Source organism: Lepeophtheirus salmonis, chromosome 3 (genome assembly GCF_016086655.4).
Source record: "Lepeophtheirus salmonis chromosome 3, UVic_Lsal_1.4, whole genome shotgun sequence".
Taxonomy (NCBI): domain Eukaryota; kingdom Metazoa; phylum Arthropoda; class Copepoda; order Siphonostomatoida; family Caligidae; genus Lepeophtheirus; species Lepeophtheirus salmonis.
In genome coordinates this window covers 34889942-34909578 of record NC_052133.2, presented here as the reverse complement: position 1 = coordinate 34909578, position 19637 = coordinate 34889942, and the positions used below count along the sequence as shown (strand labels likewise).

The 19637-nt window shown below is 28.8% G+C and overlaps 1 protein-coding gene across 1 annotated transcript in view; it reads left to right on the top strand.

The window, feature by feature from the left end:
- The window catches only part of Cph (BCL11 transcription factor chronophage), a 251648-nt gene that overhangs the window by 215848 nt on the left and 16163 nt on the right, over nucleotides 1–19637 (top strand). The window lies entirely within an intron of this gene.

The following is a 19637-nucleotide window of genomic DNA, read 5'->3' as shown; positions in this document are numbered from 1 at the left end:
AAATAGACTTATGACTCGAGTTGGGCTCGTAGTTAAATGATTTAAGCTTAAACTAAAAGACTCGAGCTTTGAAATGAACTCATATATTGTTATATTTAACAAGTTAGCTACTAATTCATCGCAATTTAACGTTTAATATAATAAAATTTTAATATTGAGGATGACAAGGGTAGACGATTAATTTATAATTGAGAGAAGCAGTTTTATACAAAAGTTGCAAATAAATCAAGGCCCCCGATGCCTATGATTATAATGTAATCAAAATTTGGACCAATTGCAGGATCGAATCACACTCAAGTCTATTTAAACTCAACTCCAGTCAAAATTAATGGCTAGATTTGGATTTGAAATTATTAACTTCAGATATGAATTCAAATCGAACTTTACTTATAGACACTAAGATTCTTTATTTCAAATTATATATAATTATTATTTAAGCACCATTTATAATTTTATATACTAATATTTTAATATTGATTCGTCTCAAAAACTTAACTTAGAATCATAGTATATCTTTTGTCATTAGATTTGGAAGATAAAAAAGGGTATGAGACAGTCTTAAATAAATATTAGGGTTATTTTTCTTTGAAAAAAAATCAAGCAGTTTTGGAATAGGTAATATAAAAAAAAATATTACAGTCAGTCCTCCCTCCTCTTCTTCCTCTCCTCTCTACTTTCTTCAAAGTAGAATAATCTAATTTATTAGATGAGTAACTTTATGTTAAATATTTATTTAGAGTGTTTAAAATCATAATTTCAAAAAAATCAAATTAATTATTTTCTAAACAAGATACTATTTATTTGAGACAACTCAAAATGTCGCAAAATGCATAGTTATTTTTGCTTGCTAGTTTTGCATGGTGAAGCATGACTAAAATTCAATATGAATGTACATTGTAGATAAAACATACATTCAAATAAAGATCACTTTTATGATGTCGATTTTGTTTTCTATATATATATTGTGCTCCTGTGAACTTTTTACAGTTTCATATTATATATATATATATATAAATATATATGTACATTTATTTCATTATGTCATCATCATCTTCCCTAGTTTCAAATCCATTTAATCTTAGATATAATTATTATTATTGAGAACCTCATGGGAATCTGGCTTTCTAATTTCCTTATCCTTAGATAATCATGATCCCTCACTGCAGAAGGACATTGATCAGCATCTCTCTCTACCATAATTGGATTAATATATATCTAATAACACGTATCCTAGAGAGAGAGAGAGAGTTAGATCAAGAAAATATACTACAAATGTAGTAAATTGCTTCTGTACTTTGAATATTGTATATAATTTTATAAAAGCAGATCGCTGAATCCTTAGGACGACCCTACAGAATTTGAATCATTGTATTATAAACAGTATCTCATGTCTACTACAAATTCTTGATTCAATATATTTCATCACATTAAAAAAATTGCAACTTGTACACATCATATATTCATCTAACCGTTCATATTCTTATATATTTTTTTGATAGACATAATATATAATAAGTAAGTAAGCCATGTGCAACGTTGCTCTATTAAATCAAACAAAAACTGGGTCTAAATATACTTTATTGGGAAAATTGTGTTGATAGATTTAATTACCCGAGAATGACATCATCATATGACCAGATCATTTTGCATTCTTAAATAAATAAATATATAATGGTGAAAGTTTGATCCGGTTTATATGAAATATAAACATACTTTTATATTAGGGTTTCTCATTTCTGGAAAATTGTGTTTGAGGGGGATTCTGGGCAACAAATGTTTGAGTTACGAAAAATATCGGGGAATTAAACAATTAAAAATGTATAATTTAAGAAATAATACATTTTAGGCTTACCCTGTGTTATGTCAGTCCTTATTTATTTGGTCCAGCCCATTCTTAGGACTGGTTCTATCAGTCCTTGGTGCAGGTCTTTAAGACTGTTGGCCCTTCGGACCCTCAGCACAAAAACTGATTTTAAAACGACTCAAATAAAATTCAGTAACGACATAAAGGATCAAAATTGATCAGTTTTAGGACTGATATGCAGGACTGAAATGGACCGAACGGATACTGAACTGGACGGGACTGCAGTTTTCAATCTAAAATAAGGAAAGAAGCAACACTAGTCTTAGCCATTAAATATCAATTTTTACTTTTTATAATTCTCACTAATAGTGTGCGATTTTTTTAATCCCTGCAAGTCTTACTTTGACCCATAACAAAAAAAAATATATTTGTAAGTTTTGATTGAACTGGGGGTCGTGGATTTTGAAATGAAGCTTTTGTTATGAAATAGTTAAATATGGAATTCCCTTGGAATTTCATGTGGGAGAAAAAACCAGGAGAATCCCGTAAAAATTGGATCCGAAGAGAGGATCCTTTATGTATATTTAAAAATATATATATCATTATAATACAAGTTAAAAGGCACGGAATACTCTTGTATCTATTAAAGTAATGTTATTAGATCAATGTGAATATTACTTAAAAGTTCAAAAACAAAAGACGAAAAAGAAAACTGCTTTCAATGACAATAAGGTTTATAAGTTACTCTTTTTAATATTAGTATTAATGTTGTTGGATGTGTATTGATACGCATTCAGGATTATATTCAAAAGGTTTGAACAATTACATTAGGTCTTTACAAATTGGACTTTCTTTATCAAATATATCCAAACTGATGTTATTATTCCCATTGTCCAGGGTCTAAGCTAAACGACTATACAAATAGCTTTGACTTTGGACATTGGATAAGCCAACCGCAGGAATCATTTAGCTTTATTGTTGAAGTTTTTTGTATGTTCATTTAAATATTTATGGAGGTCTTCTCATTATAATACAGGTGTATTAAGAGCAAAAATTTTGAGATTATAAATCAAATGATGCTATCCTTAACAGCCATAAAAAATATGTATGTTAATAATATTAAAAAATTTCACAAATTTTAATTTGTTTACTTTCATATTTAAGAAACTTTTATATTCTTTCATTTGATACCACTTTCAAGGCTATTGCATCTATTTCCGGGCAGCTACAATAAAAACAAAGAGAAAGTATCTCAAATTTTGCAGCAATTTAAAAAACTTCAGCTAAATGGCTCTTAAATGGTCCTAAATCAGAGTTAGTTTGTTTAGACTTCGGAGAATGGGAATAATAACAGTTTGCGTATGTTTGATCAAAATGTCAAATGTGAAGCGGTCTAAGGTACATACACAGACACACCCACAGGGGGGGTCTGGAGGGGCTGTAGCCCCCCCCCAGGAATTTTTGCTTTTTACTAGAAAATTTGATATTTGAAAATTAATTTTCAATTTTTTTTGAAAAAATATAATTTTTTGAGAATAGCTATTGATTATTATATTAAAAAAAATATAATTTGCAATTGAATTTTCATTACATGTACTAAGTTTAATCAATTATAAGACAACTTGATTTTCTTCAGAAAAATAAAGTTTTATGATTAAGAAAGGAAAACTAATGGTACTGCTGTTTTTTCTTTTCTTTTTGAAATTATATTCATTTTTTCATAATCATCCTGGCTTTAACATTCTTCTTCATATTTTCCGTCTGCTTTTGGTGTAAATTTCGTTAAAAATTGAATCATAAAATTATCATTAATAAATAATTACATATAAGATTAGCCCTGCAATAACATTATTCTAATGATGGAAAATTATAACTATAAGGGTCTCAATTTAGTAGTATCAATACCAGCACTTCCAAACATATCTTCAAAAACTGTTTAAAATTAATATTTATTGAGTCTACACTCATTTATTGATTGATTTCTATTAAGAAAAACTTTCCATAAACAACTATTTTTTCATAAAGGTGTGACTCTACGGACAGCTTTTATATTGATTGTACAATTTTATATATATTTTACCACTCGGTTCCACTTCTTCTCCTGTTGTTTTTTTAATCAATGTAATTAATACTAGCATATGTATACAATATACATAATAAACCCCCTTTTATGAAACTTCGTGGTCAAAATGAAAAGGGGAAAATAACCTCATATACTTAATGTGATAAGGCAAATTTATATAGCGAAAACGCCCTTTGGAGAATTAGGTAGGTACATACATAAAAAGGGACAGAGAGAAGGAGAGCATTAGAGTTCATTCGTTAATTGTAGCCTTAATTAAATATTATGTACATAGATAGCCAGCCAAAAAAAAATGAAATGAAACACAACGAAAACAATTTATCTAATTAAATACAATAGAGAGGGAGATATCACTGGAGATGTGAAAATGCACGTACTTTTAAGCGTGCAAAGATACAATTGTTCAAGTTACAACTGTGGTATAGAGTAAATACCCATTATAAGCTATCATAATACCGTCAACTAAAAATAGAATACTAAATGTAATTTTGTTTAAAAGGCCATAACAGGGTCAATATAAATCTCTCAAATCAAAAAAAGGTTCTAAACTATAGCTAATATTATTGGTTATCTTAATTTATACCACAAATTTGAATACGACACCCCTATAATTGACTCAAATGTGTCTATAAAAAATATTGGCCTGTATGTATTCATGAAGTAAAATAATAAATTGGGATTTTCACCTTTTTTGATTTATGTTCAAGATTGTTTTTATTCTGATACACCACATATATGCTTAGACTAAATGTAGGAATATTATAAAAGCTTTTTATTTTTAGTTACTCTGTTATTGTAGTTTTTGATGGGTAACAGTAATTGATTATTTACCAACTTGTACAATTGTATTCTCGCACTCTTAAATATGCCCACATTTTCACATCTCTAGACATCATTAACTGAACCTCCTTCTTGTTCTTTGAGAGTTTGGAGAGTCTTTGGCGTGCTATAGAAAATCGCATGTTCGACCCTTTGCTTCTAATTAATAAAAAAACTTTTTCCTATTTTTTTAAACCTTTATTTTTTATTATTATTTTCATATGAGTAAAAAAAAAAGTTATTCCATAGAACTAATTTGCTCTTAGTCATACGTTGAAGTTTAATATCTACACCTTAATAGGGAGTGAAATATGCATAAATACATGTTATCACAAATCCAATGTTCAATTAGTCCAGTTTTTCTTTGCACTTGCTTCCTTTTGCTCAAATTACATGTTATAGCGCAATGTTCCTACTACACATTAACGAAAATGTTCAGAAGTTTTGTTATATTTTCTTTCGTTTGTTGAATGACAGGAGGAGGAGGAGAAGGGGATCAAGGAAAAGACACACAGTTAGTTAGTTTCTTCAAATCAATCTTTTAGTAAATCCCAAACAAAATTATTGTAATATATATATGTTATAAGTACAAAAACGCCCACATCAGGAAGTTTCATTCCCCCTCCCCTCCCAACCTCAGAAACTTGATGCAGGCACTACTGTTTTAGATATTATTAATTTGTTTTCTTGTATATGTGAAACACACACATAAAAACAGTTATATATTTTACTCCCATAAACTTGAAATATCTCCAGGAATATTTAATCTATTTGAACTTTTTTTTTTTGCAAAGGACACTCATGATGATACCTTAATATTTTATTTTTTTAGATATGAAGTACTTTTAATATTACTATTTGTAGCTATATTCATAGGAACAAGAACAGAATGGGCGCGCCTCACATTTTGAACGTAGTGTAGCTACATTTTTGTCTTATTTCTTTAAAACATACTTTTTATTTCATATAGTAAATATATTATATAATTATATATACAAAAGAACTCAGTGACTAGTGACACCTTATGCATAGCCATGCTCTTAGTTTAGGCTTAAAGATGTTTAGGAAAATCGACAGAGAAGAAAGGAATATTTCAACAGTAAAGACTAAAGTTTGAACCAAAAGTGATGAAAATGTCATGTGGTAAAATCAACAAGAGACAAAAATGTTATGGTAAAATTACGTAAAACTGTTACACATAACATGTAATATAAGTATCAGTGAACGAATTGAATACTTTTTTACTGAGGAATATATGACTTGAATTAAAGCAAACCGAAATTTACAACACGTGTTTAAATACATTTATGCAATAAAACGATTTTAGTTGGTTTTGATTGCTTTAAATATAGAAATATATAGGATTAAATTGTTTGTACCCTATGACAATCTATTTTATCTATAAGAAACCTGCATTGCAGGGCGGAAGAGAGAGATATAGAAACATGGAATGAAGGCAGAAAAAATTGGATGACCAATTATAGAATAAATCTAAAAGAAAATATTGCCTTCATAATTGAGAGATATTTAACTAATACTATTTGGAAATTTGAGTTATCTGACTTCTTTTGCATAGTCGTTAAACATATTTTGTAAAGTCCAATTATTGTTGTAAAAGCTTTTTAAGGGTAGTACATATACATACATGAGAATTGTATTGACTTTTTGTTTGTGAAATAATCAGAGTTAATTGTCCAAAAATATGAAATACTCTTTTTCTATTATAATACATATATATATATGTAAGGAAATCTTGAAATAAATCGGATGGACAGTTTTAAGCGAAGAAAAGTATATGTAAAATATTATTTCGTTAAAAGACATCATCTCTGTCATTTTTCTCAAAAAAAAATATATACATATATAATAATTTAACAAAAATTTATGTCCTGAGAGTGAATATATATTGATATTATCATGGAGCTGCGACGACAAAAATAAATAAGTGGCGAAGAAGATTGTCCATTCATAATGATGTCATTATGGGGATAAAATAAAGTCAGTTTAGAATATTTCCATTCATCATGAAAATAGATATGTGCATTAGGACATTTGTTCATCTGAGGTTTCTGGATATCTCACACGATAGTACATATTAGGATGGGTCGTTTTGCAGTAGTCAACTTTTTTTAGTATGGAAAACAGGTTTTCGGTTAAAGTTGTACCTCGCTATAAAAATAATTTGTGTAAAATATGAGCTCAAGGGAGTGAGTTTGAGATGTACCTCTATTTAATAGGTGTTAAAAAAAGAAATCCATTATTTTTAATGTAACTCTTTTCATAAATATTTATGTCATTAGGAATCAAAACAGTGCTTACAAGACGGTCAGATTTTTTCATATAATTGATTTATTTTGTGGGGATGACTAACCCTGTTCACTCAATCGTACATATAGGATCACCCTAATTATTTTGATAAAGACTCAACATTTATTAATTAGTAATAATGACTAATAATTATTTTGTTATAAAAAATGGGATGACTAATATTTGAATTTTTTGATCCATTAAGATAAAAAATTACAAAACATTTAATAGAAAATACAAAATTTGATTTGTGGGGCTTATATTGTTATTTTTAATATAAGTGAAACTTGAAACATTTCATTATTATCGGTGTTAAATACCAGTCATGTTATTTCAGGAATCAAATTTCTGACCCTAATTGGTAATAATCAGGAAAAATATTCCAAAAATCCTCAAATTATGTAAAAATAAAGATTCCACTGAATTGGGGAACTCCAAAATATGCTTACTCGTTCTCAAATTTGACATGGAATAACGAATGTTTTAAATTTCCGAATACTTGCTATCATCGAAATCTCAAATTTTAATTTTTGACCCACAGTAATAGATATGTAATATTTTGAAATATTACATTATCTATTCTTGTTAGAATTGGACTAATGGCCTATGTTTGCAACAATTTATAAAGAAGAAGAAAAAACATGTTGAACATTCTTGAGGCAATACATGAAATAGTGGGGAATAACTATACTGATTGAACTCTTAGTCATATCTATTTTTTATCATTGATGACGTCACTCTTTATTCTGATGAAAATAGAGCAAATGGGGTTATAATGTCCTCAAAAAATGAGAATAAACTAAAAACTTTGAAAAAAATTTTTACATCTAGTAAGAATAATTCTTACATATATCATATTCTTAATTAGGAATCAGTTACTGTTTCTCATTAGTATATCCCTTGTGCCTTTTTGCAAAAAAAAAAAAAAGAAAAGAAGTATATTCAATCCATTGCATGCCTACGGTAAAAGTTAAACACTAACGTACGTTGCTAAGTCGAATTTACTTATCAAAATTATGGGTTGTCTCGCCAACTTATCTAACTGACAAATCAAATTTAATTTTCCATAAGTAAATAATATAATTTAAACATTATTTTTATATGTGTACCAAGCAATATCTAGATCTGACGTCATTGAAGAATCAACATTGACAGATTTAAAAAGATGATGTTTAGTAAATCAACACAACAGTTTGAAAATATGCTCACTAATATTCTATCGGCTTATTATTCATTTCTCTGAGGGACAGGTAAATATGGTGTTGCCATTCATGCAAAGTTGCTTACAAATCAATTTTACTGGGGCTTTAGGTTCGAGTACAACTTAGATTACCAGATTTTTCACTCATATTTTATGTCGAATATATCTGTTTATTGATAATTGAGTCCGACTCCTGAGTGGTTTTAACGTTTTTAACATATTGGAATCAAGTATCGAGTCTTTGAGTCCAAGTAAAATCTACATAAAGCTTTTATTAAGACATATGTACAATTTGTCTCCCAGTCGTGAGTAAAAGTCAACTCACTTTAGCTTTGTCGAAGTTAAATCCCCTTTTGCATACGTATCCAAATCAAATCTTTGAGTATTTGAGTCCAAGTCGAATCTAAATCTTTTGTTTATTCATTTTCGAGCTGCCGCGATAATCAAAGCCTGTAAAGTTCATATCAAAGTTAGTATTTATAAAATACTAAAATCATCATTCTTGGTAAAATTAATTCGTTTAAGATGAGAATATTAAAATTTTAAAAATAAGGTAATAGTCCAAAGAAAAAATTGACGAAATAAAATAATACCAAAATGAACAAAATATAAATATGTCAGACAAAAAAAAAAGAATGAACTAAAAATCACTTGAGGTCAGCTGACCAAAGTATGGAGGTATATAACTCCAAATACTAGCCGATCTATAATAACAACTAAGCTTGAAAATGTCTATATTTGGGTTTGGGAAGTAGATGGAGTTGCGAACAGAGAGTCTGGTTTCGGAGAAGAGAGAGTCTTTGTTTAGTATCCAGGGTTGAGAAGATAGAATTATCATATCAATTAAAATTCGGTGGAGTGTAATAACATCCCTAATGGCACGTCTATAATACAGATTCATTATTTGATTTTGCATTAATAGTTTTCGTTATCTCCCAATGAAGGAAAAAACGGCACAGCCCCTAGCTTCTACCTTTTCCAAGGACTTAATTAAATATGTAGCTCCTGGAAGGATTCAAAATCTCAGACCCGTACATTAAGGCCGGGAGGACATAAAGTAGATTAAGTTTTACCATTAAGGAAGGGTGACGAGTTTTGAAACTTCTTTTAATTATTCCATGTTTCGATTGGCCTTCCTTATAATGTAGTGTTTATGCTTTTTATATCTCATATTTTCTTTAACATCGAGTAATTTGATTCAAACCTAAAATTATATTTCTATAAAAGGACAACGTGAGGGGATCTCAAACTGGAAAGGAGCATCAAAGGATGTCTTATAGTGTTGGGTCAGTCTTCACCCGCCCTCTTTTTGTCTCTTTTTTTTTATCGCTCCTATCTTTTTTTACCATTCAATGGTCCTAATGACCTATTAGTCATCTTCTAATGAGAAAACCCCCCTTTTTGCCGACTTAAAAAGACCATTTTCATTCAATTCAGGTATTAAAATCATGCACAAGTTAGTAGTATTTAATAGTCGGCAAAGTTCAAAACGGCGTGTTTCAGTCAGTCAAAGAAAAGGAAAGCGAGAGACAGATAGAAAATGAAAGTTTTTTGAAACATACATAGATTTGTTATAAAAGTTATGAGGATTGAAATTCCTTGGGCTTGTAAAAAAAGACACTAATAAAGACTCATGGAAAGAAGTAGAAAATACTTGAAATACTTTAGTAATTTCATTGTATTGTTTGTTATAACTATAACAAGATAAATAATAATAAAAAGTAGACAAATTTGAAAGAAATTATTATTTATTTATATATTTAATTCGTCTTCACACCTATTAAATAACTACATAATTTTCTTTTTCTTTCTAATAAAGCAGTCAAGAAAGGTAGAGTTGGGAATAAATACTGTAGGTATGTATAGATTAGTGTTTAGTTTCGGTCCTAAAATCTTAGACGGATCTAAGAACAATAAAGTTTTTGTAGTACCAAACTAATACGGTCCAAGTTCGGTCTGCACTGGTCTACTAATACAATTGGGTTAGCACAAAAAAATCGGTCTTGATCATTCCTATGTATCAAAGACTTTTTTGTGGAAAGGAAAAAAAAATTACTATTTATTACCTTTATTTAACAATTTTTTTTATTATTGAAATAAATATACAATTTTGTTCGAATAGTAATTTCTGAGTTTTTCTACCACATTTGTATTGGGCACACTTGAGCTTTTGCTTACAATATTATATGTATCATATGGCAACGTGGTTCTAACATATCAAGCACACACTCAAAAATTAGGCGGCTGCAAACAAACAAAGGTCTAGACAAACTTTGTTTTATAAATATAGATAATTTTCATTCGCCAAATTATTTATCCAATATTACAAAACACTTATTTATAGCTTCATAATCGCCCAATGGTTCATGTCTCTGATATTAAGAGCAGATTGATTGTTTTTAAGATAAGAATTATATTTTGATATTTCATTCGTTTCTTATGTGCATTAATAATTACCTTAATCAATAGCAATCCAGTTTTGTCCTGATTATAAAAATCATATCTATCCTTGGATATACATAGACAATTCATTAAATTAATAAATAAATCCTTTAAAGACCGACCCATATCGGTTTAAAAAAAACACTTCATACCAAACCGAACTAGAATTCTGTCTTGAAACACGTATCATCACTAGTATGTAAAGATATTGAATTTGTTATAAGATTACTTTAACGTAGTTACATATTTTTATTATTCATAATACTTAATATTAACTTTTTTTTTAATATTTTTAAAAGCAACATTGAATCATATTTTTAGTCTCCACTGTTCTGTGTTAGTTAAAACAAAATATCAAAGTTATAAATTATAAAAATGTTTCAGGGTAATTTAAAAGGCTGGCCATTTGCAAAAAAAAAAGAAGGAAAAAAGCTATTTACATTTCGTTAAAGAAAATTGAAATCTGCTATTTGACTTGTACATTTATTATTTGGCTTTAGGATTAGAACAAATTTACTTGTTGATAGAAGTAAGAGGTGAGGAAATTTGTAGGTCTGGTAAGCCCATGTCAAAAATAAAGAAATATATATTATATGTCCATGAGGGAAGAAAGGTTAACAGAGTTGGAAGATAGACGGATAGAAAGTCTATCAATAAAATTTTAATCCTACTTGTTGGTAAATACATCATAACATAGTAAAGAGACAATAATTGCCACTAATTACTGTTAATAAATATGTATAATAAAAAATTAGAAAACACAATATTATATGGTTTGTATCAACATAAAAACAATCTCGAACAAAATTCAATTTGTTTCATAGACATGTAGACTTTGTATTCAAATTTGTGGGATGGGTGAAGATAAAAAAGAGTTTTGACTATAGTTATTGAGCCTTTATTTGATTTAAGATACTTATAATGACCCCAATATGACCTTTCAAATAATATCTGTCAATTTCTCATTATTTTATTGTGACGATTGATTTTGTATACTTTAAATGCAATTTGCGGCGCCTCCAAAGGGTTAATAAATATACTTTGGATACAAATATAATCCAAATTCTATTTTGAGATAAATCATTTTTTTTTGTTTTTGTATTGTTCGGCCACATATGTACAAGTTGCAAAAACTATATGAAATAATTGTACAAATTACAATTTTTACGTCTCATAACGTTATTTTTAATTTCAATTATTAACTATGTTATCATTTCATTTTTATCTATTAAAATTAGGCATTTATTATGTATTTAAGTCTGAAATGTCTGTGGAGATTTAAATTTTATAATGTTCCATATAATACGTCATATATAACAATAATTTTCATTTACTTATTTTAAAGCTACACTATTAATATATCGACCATTTATGAAATATCCAATTTTCGCATTGTTTTTATTACAAGTACATTAATTCCTTGAGATACAAATACCCCATGATAGAACTTTGTTGAGAAAAAAGCTAGGGAAAGAACAGAAAAGTCGCTTCAAGTTTTAGTTTATTTTTAAGTTATGTATTTTTTTTACTTACGAGCTATGTCCAGGAACGGATGAAACTCGTATGTCAAGGTATTACTGTATTTAAATTCTTATTTTCAAATGATGCATCCCATTTTTGGTTGCACCTTGCATAATCTCATGATACAAGTTCCAACTTGTATAAGCCATATACATAGATAATATTCTAAATGAACAAAGTTCCACATATTTGTATCATTGTGTGATCCATAAAATTGTAGCATTAATTCAATTACCACTTGCTTCTAAGAAGCCATAGAGATGACCAGACCCTTATTGATGTTCTTACATATATACATAAAGGGACTTAAAGGGTTACAAATGGATAATCACCGTCACTATCTAATACTTCCTCTTGCAGATGTCTGTCTAAGAATGACGAGCAAACGTAAAAGAAAGTACAAATGGAAAAGAACAAAAAAGGAACATTTACCTTTTTATTTCTGACGTTTTTAAAAATTTTATAAAAAAACAAGGGCAATGTAAAATTAAAAATTTGATAGACTTATGCTTTTTTTTTAAAAAAGCCCTAAGCACTAATAAATGATAGCCATATTCTTTTATTCTTTATCTACTCATATTTCAGCTAGTTAAGACTTTATAAAATCTATCTACCTAAATACTCATAATGTATAATCAAATCACTTGATTGGCTCAAGTCCCAGCCCAAGTCGATTACACAACTCCAGAGTGAGGAAAAAAGAGATGGACCGTGTTTCATTGTATGTATAACTTTAGTATATCTATATAATGACCCAAGGAAAAGAAGAAGAAAGTTTTGAAATGGAACAGCACAATTACTCGTTGTTGTTTCTTTTTTCAAGGACACGAAACCAAAAGTTGTTAGTTCGTTGGTGGCTTGGTTTGTGGTCATGTTTTCACCCTTACCTACTTGAGATAGATAATTGTAGAGGGAAAGGTGGATGGAATCCTTCGGCCCTACCTTTCATCATCCTCTTTGTATGTAATTGTGGGTCGGTCAAAGACTGAAATTACCTATCACCCCATGTTACCAAGTATCCATAAAAATATAACAGATGGTGAGCGGTCAGAAGGAGATTCTACAAATGGATGGATTGAATGTATGTACTCTTTCTAATAATATCAGGCTTTAATTTATTATATTTATTCTACATGGCTTATAGAGTTACATACGTAGAATTGTAAAGCAATAAATATACACTCAAATAGAGGAGAATATGTTTGAATAGTCTTAATTACCTTCCGTCTAAACAAATCATCCCCATGTATGTACGTTCTACAAGCAGAGAGTCAAGACGCAACTTAACATTTTCCCATAATCTTCCATCACCTTTACATCTACATATTACTACATACTTACATTAGACTGTCTCGTTTTTACTTTATTACTTTTTTTCCTCTACACAAAGATCTTTTTGGGCTGAAGACAATCAATCAAAAAGCTCACATTGGCAATTTTTGAGGCCTCTCAAGCCATTTTTTAAAACACTCTTGTAATCAGTTAAATGAAGCTGTACTGGTTTAGTATTTGTTAACATTATCGTATTACAATATCTCCGTAATGTATATTTCCTTTGTTAGGAGTGACCATGAATCAAACTTACGCACATTGAGTTCAAAAGACTAATGTCTCTCAAGCATGCTGTCAGCTGAGCTAGTCTTGGCGTAGAATAAACCATTCTAATTAGAAAAAATGAGGTTTTTGGGTCGAAATTTCAATTTTTCAAATTCAACCCTTTCAATTATTAAACAATATTTTTTACTACAAACCCAAATACTAAACAGTACATTTTTAACTCATAATACTATATTTGGAACGGAACAAGGGGCCTGAATATGGTCTATTTTGATCCTACTTTTTCAAATTAAAATGCCCTGTGTCACATCAAAAACAGCTTCGGAGGTATCGAACTTCGTCAAAGTCAGTTTTTCAATTGTCCCCTGTAGAAAATACATTTGTGAGGGAAAATAAATTATTAACTCGAAAACGGGACAGTCTAATGTACATACATATACCGTGTTGCAACATTTTTATCTAGTTGAGCAACGGGGTGGACCAAGAAATGTTGCATGAAGCTTTGTGCTTCTTTTTCTTTTCATAAGAAAAATCTTCAAGTAACTTCTTTTTTATGTTTTACCTTCTTATTTTTGAGGTCTATTACTCGAACCTACTAAGAACATCATCCCCCAAAAATGTCCCACGACCTTCTGAGGGCAAGTCCATTTCTACTTCCGGTGAGAAGAAGAAGAAGTTGTGAAGAACCACCACGACCATAAGTACTTTTTTCTTATTACCTATTAAGTTACCTGACCTTTTCTCTCTCTCACTACCTATGTGAACGGACTTACATACATATTATGATCCTAATAATAAAAGTTCCCGGGCAATCTCTAATTAATTAAACCTCTCCTCCAAACAAAATAAAGAATAGTTCACGATGTACCTTCTGTTTTTTTATTATTATCATAATGATTATTTTAACTTGGTATTTGATATTTTATTTATTTTCTCATGAACCTGGGATCAGGAGCCTCTCTTTTTCTCTCTCATTTCTTAACTTTTTTGTTTTTGAAATGACCTCCCTAAATATGTGATACATTTTGGGCACAAAGAAGAATTATTTGTGTTGGATAATAGTGATGTATCGAATACCCGTATTTGCATCACCAAATTATCTGCATCTTATATGAATTAATATCCACATTTGCAAATTTATAAAATTATGTATTCAAATCAGCAAACACCGATTTCAAATGCTACAATTTGCTTCCACTTCATACGCATATCTAGAAGGTGTTTTTTAGGGGTGGCACGTAGTGTTGTGTCGGTCCTTATTTATTACTATGGCCCATTCCTGTCCCACTTGTCGGGCCTTAAAGAAGATAAAATCAATCTTTTCGGGACGTCTTTCAGGAATTTTTTCCTTTTTTTAATTATTCTGTTATATAATAGAATAAATTAGATAGCTACGTAAAAATTATATACATTCGTATTATATTGTATTATAATGAAAATAAAAATATTTTTTGTGAGATGTATTCACCGATAAGTCCTAAGAATGGGCTGGACTGAGTAAATATTGACCAAGACAACACTAGTGGGAGGATGAACCACATTTAATATTTTTTTTTTAAATTGAACAAACAATTATAAATAAAAAGGCATATTTTTTGATTACTTTTTTTTTTATAAAAGATACTTTTTTTTGTTCATAAAGTAAGAAGTATTTTAATTTTTTTTTTTTTTTTGAAAACAATCCCTGCCATATACCAAAAATTTTACAAATTTGTTTATATCACATCAAATTTTCGATTGGATAGCAGCTACGAAGCCTAAAAAAACCTTTTTTCTAATTTCCAAATGCACAAAAAAAAAAAAATTACACTCAAGTTGTCAAGGCATTTTTTTTACACCTCTTCATAGTTATAATCCTCTTGAATTAAAGATTTGCAATGTTGCCATCTCTGTTCGATACATAACTAAATGTGTACATATGTATAATATAAATATTGTGAGGACAAAGCAGAAAATAGAATAAATATTTATATATGCTTCAAAATCTCTTAAAAGAGGTCAAGAAGGAATAAGAAGGAGTTGACGTGGTGAAAAGGAAGAGGAAAGAAATAAGGACTTTTCTTGTCAAATCCAGACGCATTGAACCAGCGAAAGAGAGAAAGAGATAGAGAGGGATCAATCTCTTTTATTAATAATGATTTAGTCAAGTAGCTGCCTTTTTATTTTGTTATGCCTTTTCTCTCTCTACTTATGTATGCAAGTATGAACCTACATGGGATGAATATACCTTTATTATTACATTCAAAGGAGTATACACATGATTGTATGTATTGTATATATGTATGCATAACTAATAAATGAGACTGGCTTGAAATAGGACACTTCCTAGACGTGATTTATGAGAATAGAAAAGCTACATATATAAATATGAATATCAGAGCACCTTCATAACACCTTCAAAAACAAAACAAAAAAAGGAGATCACTGTAATTAAAAATAATAAACACAATGTTTGATGTCACAAGTTATGTACCTGGATATATGTACAGGTACATACATAACTCAAATGTATGTTTATTTATAAGGTGTAGCTTGTACAAAAATAATAATTGATTGTACAAGTTGCAATTAATTTAAAAAAATAGATGAAACTTTTTTTCATAATGAAATTTTTTTGTTATTTTAACACAAAATTACGATAATTGAACATTCTTAACTATATGTTTTGATATTTGTGTTAGCATGATATCAATATTTTTGAAGGGGTTCTGTTGCTTAAGTTGGTATTGGTATTTTTTTAGTTTTTGCCTAGAAATATTTAGAAAAATTTGGTTAAGGACACCTATTAAGGTCTCTCCTGCATTTAGGTTCAAGGTAGAGAAGGTGATATCACATAAATTTGAAGTTTTTTTTATAGAAGATAATTTGTCTACATGTTCCAATGAATAAAATACAATTATTTTTATATGGGGAGGGCTACCATTTTCATTTGTAGATTACGTCATTGGTGGGCCTGTTTGTTTATGATTTAATAAATCTACCAACATATTTTTCTTTATGTCAATGTAGTTTAGTACTATTCAAAATAAGACCATTGTAACGGTATATCAAACAATACTAAAGGGAGTATTTTTAGTCTTTTTTAGAGTTAAAAATTATTAATTCACCAATAGGCACTCTATGGCACAGTAGATCATATAAATGTTCACATTTCAATGTACCTACATTGATAGCATCCATTCATTTGTAGTTAGTAGTTATTTTGTTGGATTTGATTCAAATATTTCGAATTTGGTTGAGTTGGAGTTTTTGAATTTGACTCAAGTTGAGTAAAGACAATAGCTCAATTATTGACTTCAAGTTTTGATAATTTCCACTTAATATGTTATGTGGTTGTTTCTTGAAATACTAATGAAAGAAGCTTTTGTATTTTTGACAGTCCTTTTGAGTAGTGATACAGTGAATTTTGATAATTCGCTTTTTCGAGTACAATCAAAATTTCCAAAAGTTATAACGGGCAAGTTTGAGTAATTTTCCTAAAATTCTCAGCTCACGTAAAGTCCAATATGTTTTCGAATTCGAGTAATACCTGAATCCAACAGTAGTAATTATAATGGATAGTACTAACATAATAAATAAAAGAGACGTAGACAAAAATATGTACTGAATTGCCGCTAACAAAAATATGAGATGAAACATTTTTAAATGTTTCATTTAGAGGTTTTAATAATAATATTATCAATGAAGTTTTATAAACGTTCATTTGTTGAATTAGAAAAGGCTATTGGTTAGGTGGGAGTAATTTACTACAATTATTGAATAATAATTCCAAAGTTGGACAATTAGTTAACTAACAACTCAATTTCTTCCTGATGTTTCTTTTTGTAAGAAAGGTTGCGAGAGTGCATACAGGTACATAGGCGGATTCTGTGATACAATATAATGTTCAAACGTATTGTCAATAGTAAATTGAATAGATCCAAATGAAATGATAACATCAATGAACTATGTGGTATTTAAAATCATTGGTGTTACAATCAAATAATTACAATTTTTGAGCTTGCACAATTACCTTAAAACATTTTACAACGTGAATGTTATAACAAAATTTATATACAAGGATATTTGCAGGATTATATTTTGGTGGAGGGCTTGTTTTTTGAAAAAAATCAAAAAAATTTAATTTTTTGAGAAAAAGCTTCAAAAGAATAAATTTTTTTGAAAAAATTTTTTAAGTTCAATTTTTTTGAAAAAAATTTTAAAAGTTCAATTTTTTGGAAAATTATTTCCTAAATTAAATTTCAAATATATAATTTTTAGAAAAAAATTTAAAAAGTCCGTAGGTATTCTTAAAAAATTAAATTTTTCAAAAATCCAAAGAAATATTATATGGCGCATTGGAGTTTTGCGCCTTTTGTCGTCGGACTCCATTCAAAAACTATTTAGATTATCCGAAAATACGTGTAATATTCCCTACCTGCATGTATTGTCCTAATCAAGAATCCTACTTGTATATTATTTTGAAAATAACCCTCGAGCCCCTCAATACGCCCATAACTTATTATTTTTTAAAGAGTCTTGGCGGAGAAAATACATTTAAAAGGTTGTTAGTTTATCTTGATATCATCACTGATAGACATGAATATATACCTATGATGTATATATACAGTCCCTTGACTCTACGGAGTCTTTTATATTATAGAATGTTTAAAAAATACATCATTGAATTAAATAATAAAATTATAAACTCATAATGTTTAAAATAGGAACTTTTAGTTTTATCAATTAACTAGTTCCATAAAAATTTGAACATGTTCTAAATATAAAAATACTTATCTTGAGCGAAATAAAAAATTATTTATATTTCATTGATTTGTTGACCGATTATTCAAATTCATAATCAAATTACTCCTTTTATTCAAACTGGATCATCATTATTTTATAAAAATAATGACAAATAATCTGACGAATAATTTCACATATTAAATAACGTACTCACCGCTGAATTTTTGGGTCATTTTTGTTGTGGAAATATTTATAGGATTAATCATTTTGCAAAGCAGTGATTATTCAGTTTGAGTTAAATTTTTAACTCGATTTTTAGTTTTAATAAAGGGTCAACTAATATCAGAAAAAAAAAAAAATAGTTACTACATTTTTGTTCAGGATTTCTCTGATTTTACGAAAATTCCTGAGAAGTTTTGCATTTAATCATTTCTTTAATATAAGCATCCCATCATCATAATCTAACTCACACAATGAAAAGTGGAATACCTGCATATTGAATATTCAATAGATATTAAGTTTTTATCAATTTATCCGCAACTGCAAATGGTGTATATAACCTTAAAATGAAATGAAATAGAAGACCAACAATAACTGAATACTTAAAGATATATAAATTTACCTTCTAACCCCTATATGAGTCCTTTCTAAAAGTTCCGGATTGTTCCTGACATGGTTAAAATTGTCTTCTTATAGTATGTGATAAACTACTTGAATTTATCAGTACATTCAGCACCGGATCTTTTAGTATGTACATAATATTATTAAGTTCAACGGGCTAAGATAATGTTTAATGTTTGTCTAAAAAATTTAAAAAAATCCGTTTCCCTTAAACAAATTTTAATTATCTCATCCTAGACTTTCCTAAAATCCCAAAAATTTAAATATTGCTTTTATCGGATACTCCTGCTATTAACTACGTAAAAATTAGGAAGAAGTGATGATATCCTCGTAAAGAAATTACAAATAATGTATAGTTATTTACCATATCATCCCAGAAACTTCCAAGAATCCCAAAATTTAGAAACAATAATTTCCCCTGCTGCTGCTCAAGAACAATTTACGGGGAAGTGTGAAACCCTGATAGGTACAATTAAAAGGTTTCTTCTATTTATGTATAAAAACATATCCATTCAAAAAGTAAGGAAGGGTTGAGTGATTTTTCAGGCATAACATTA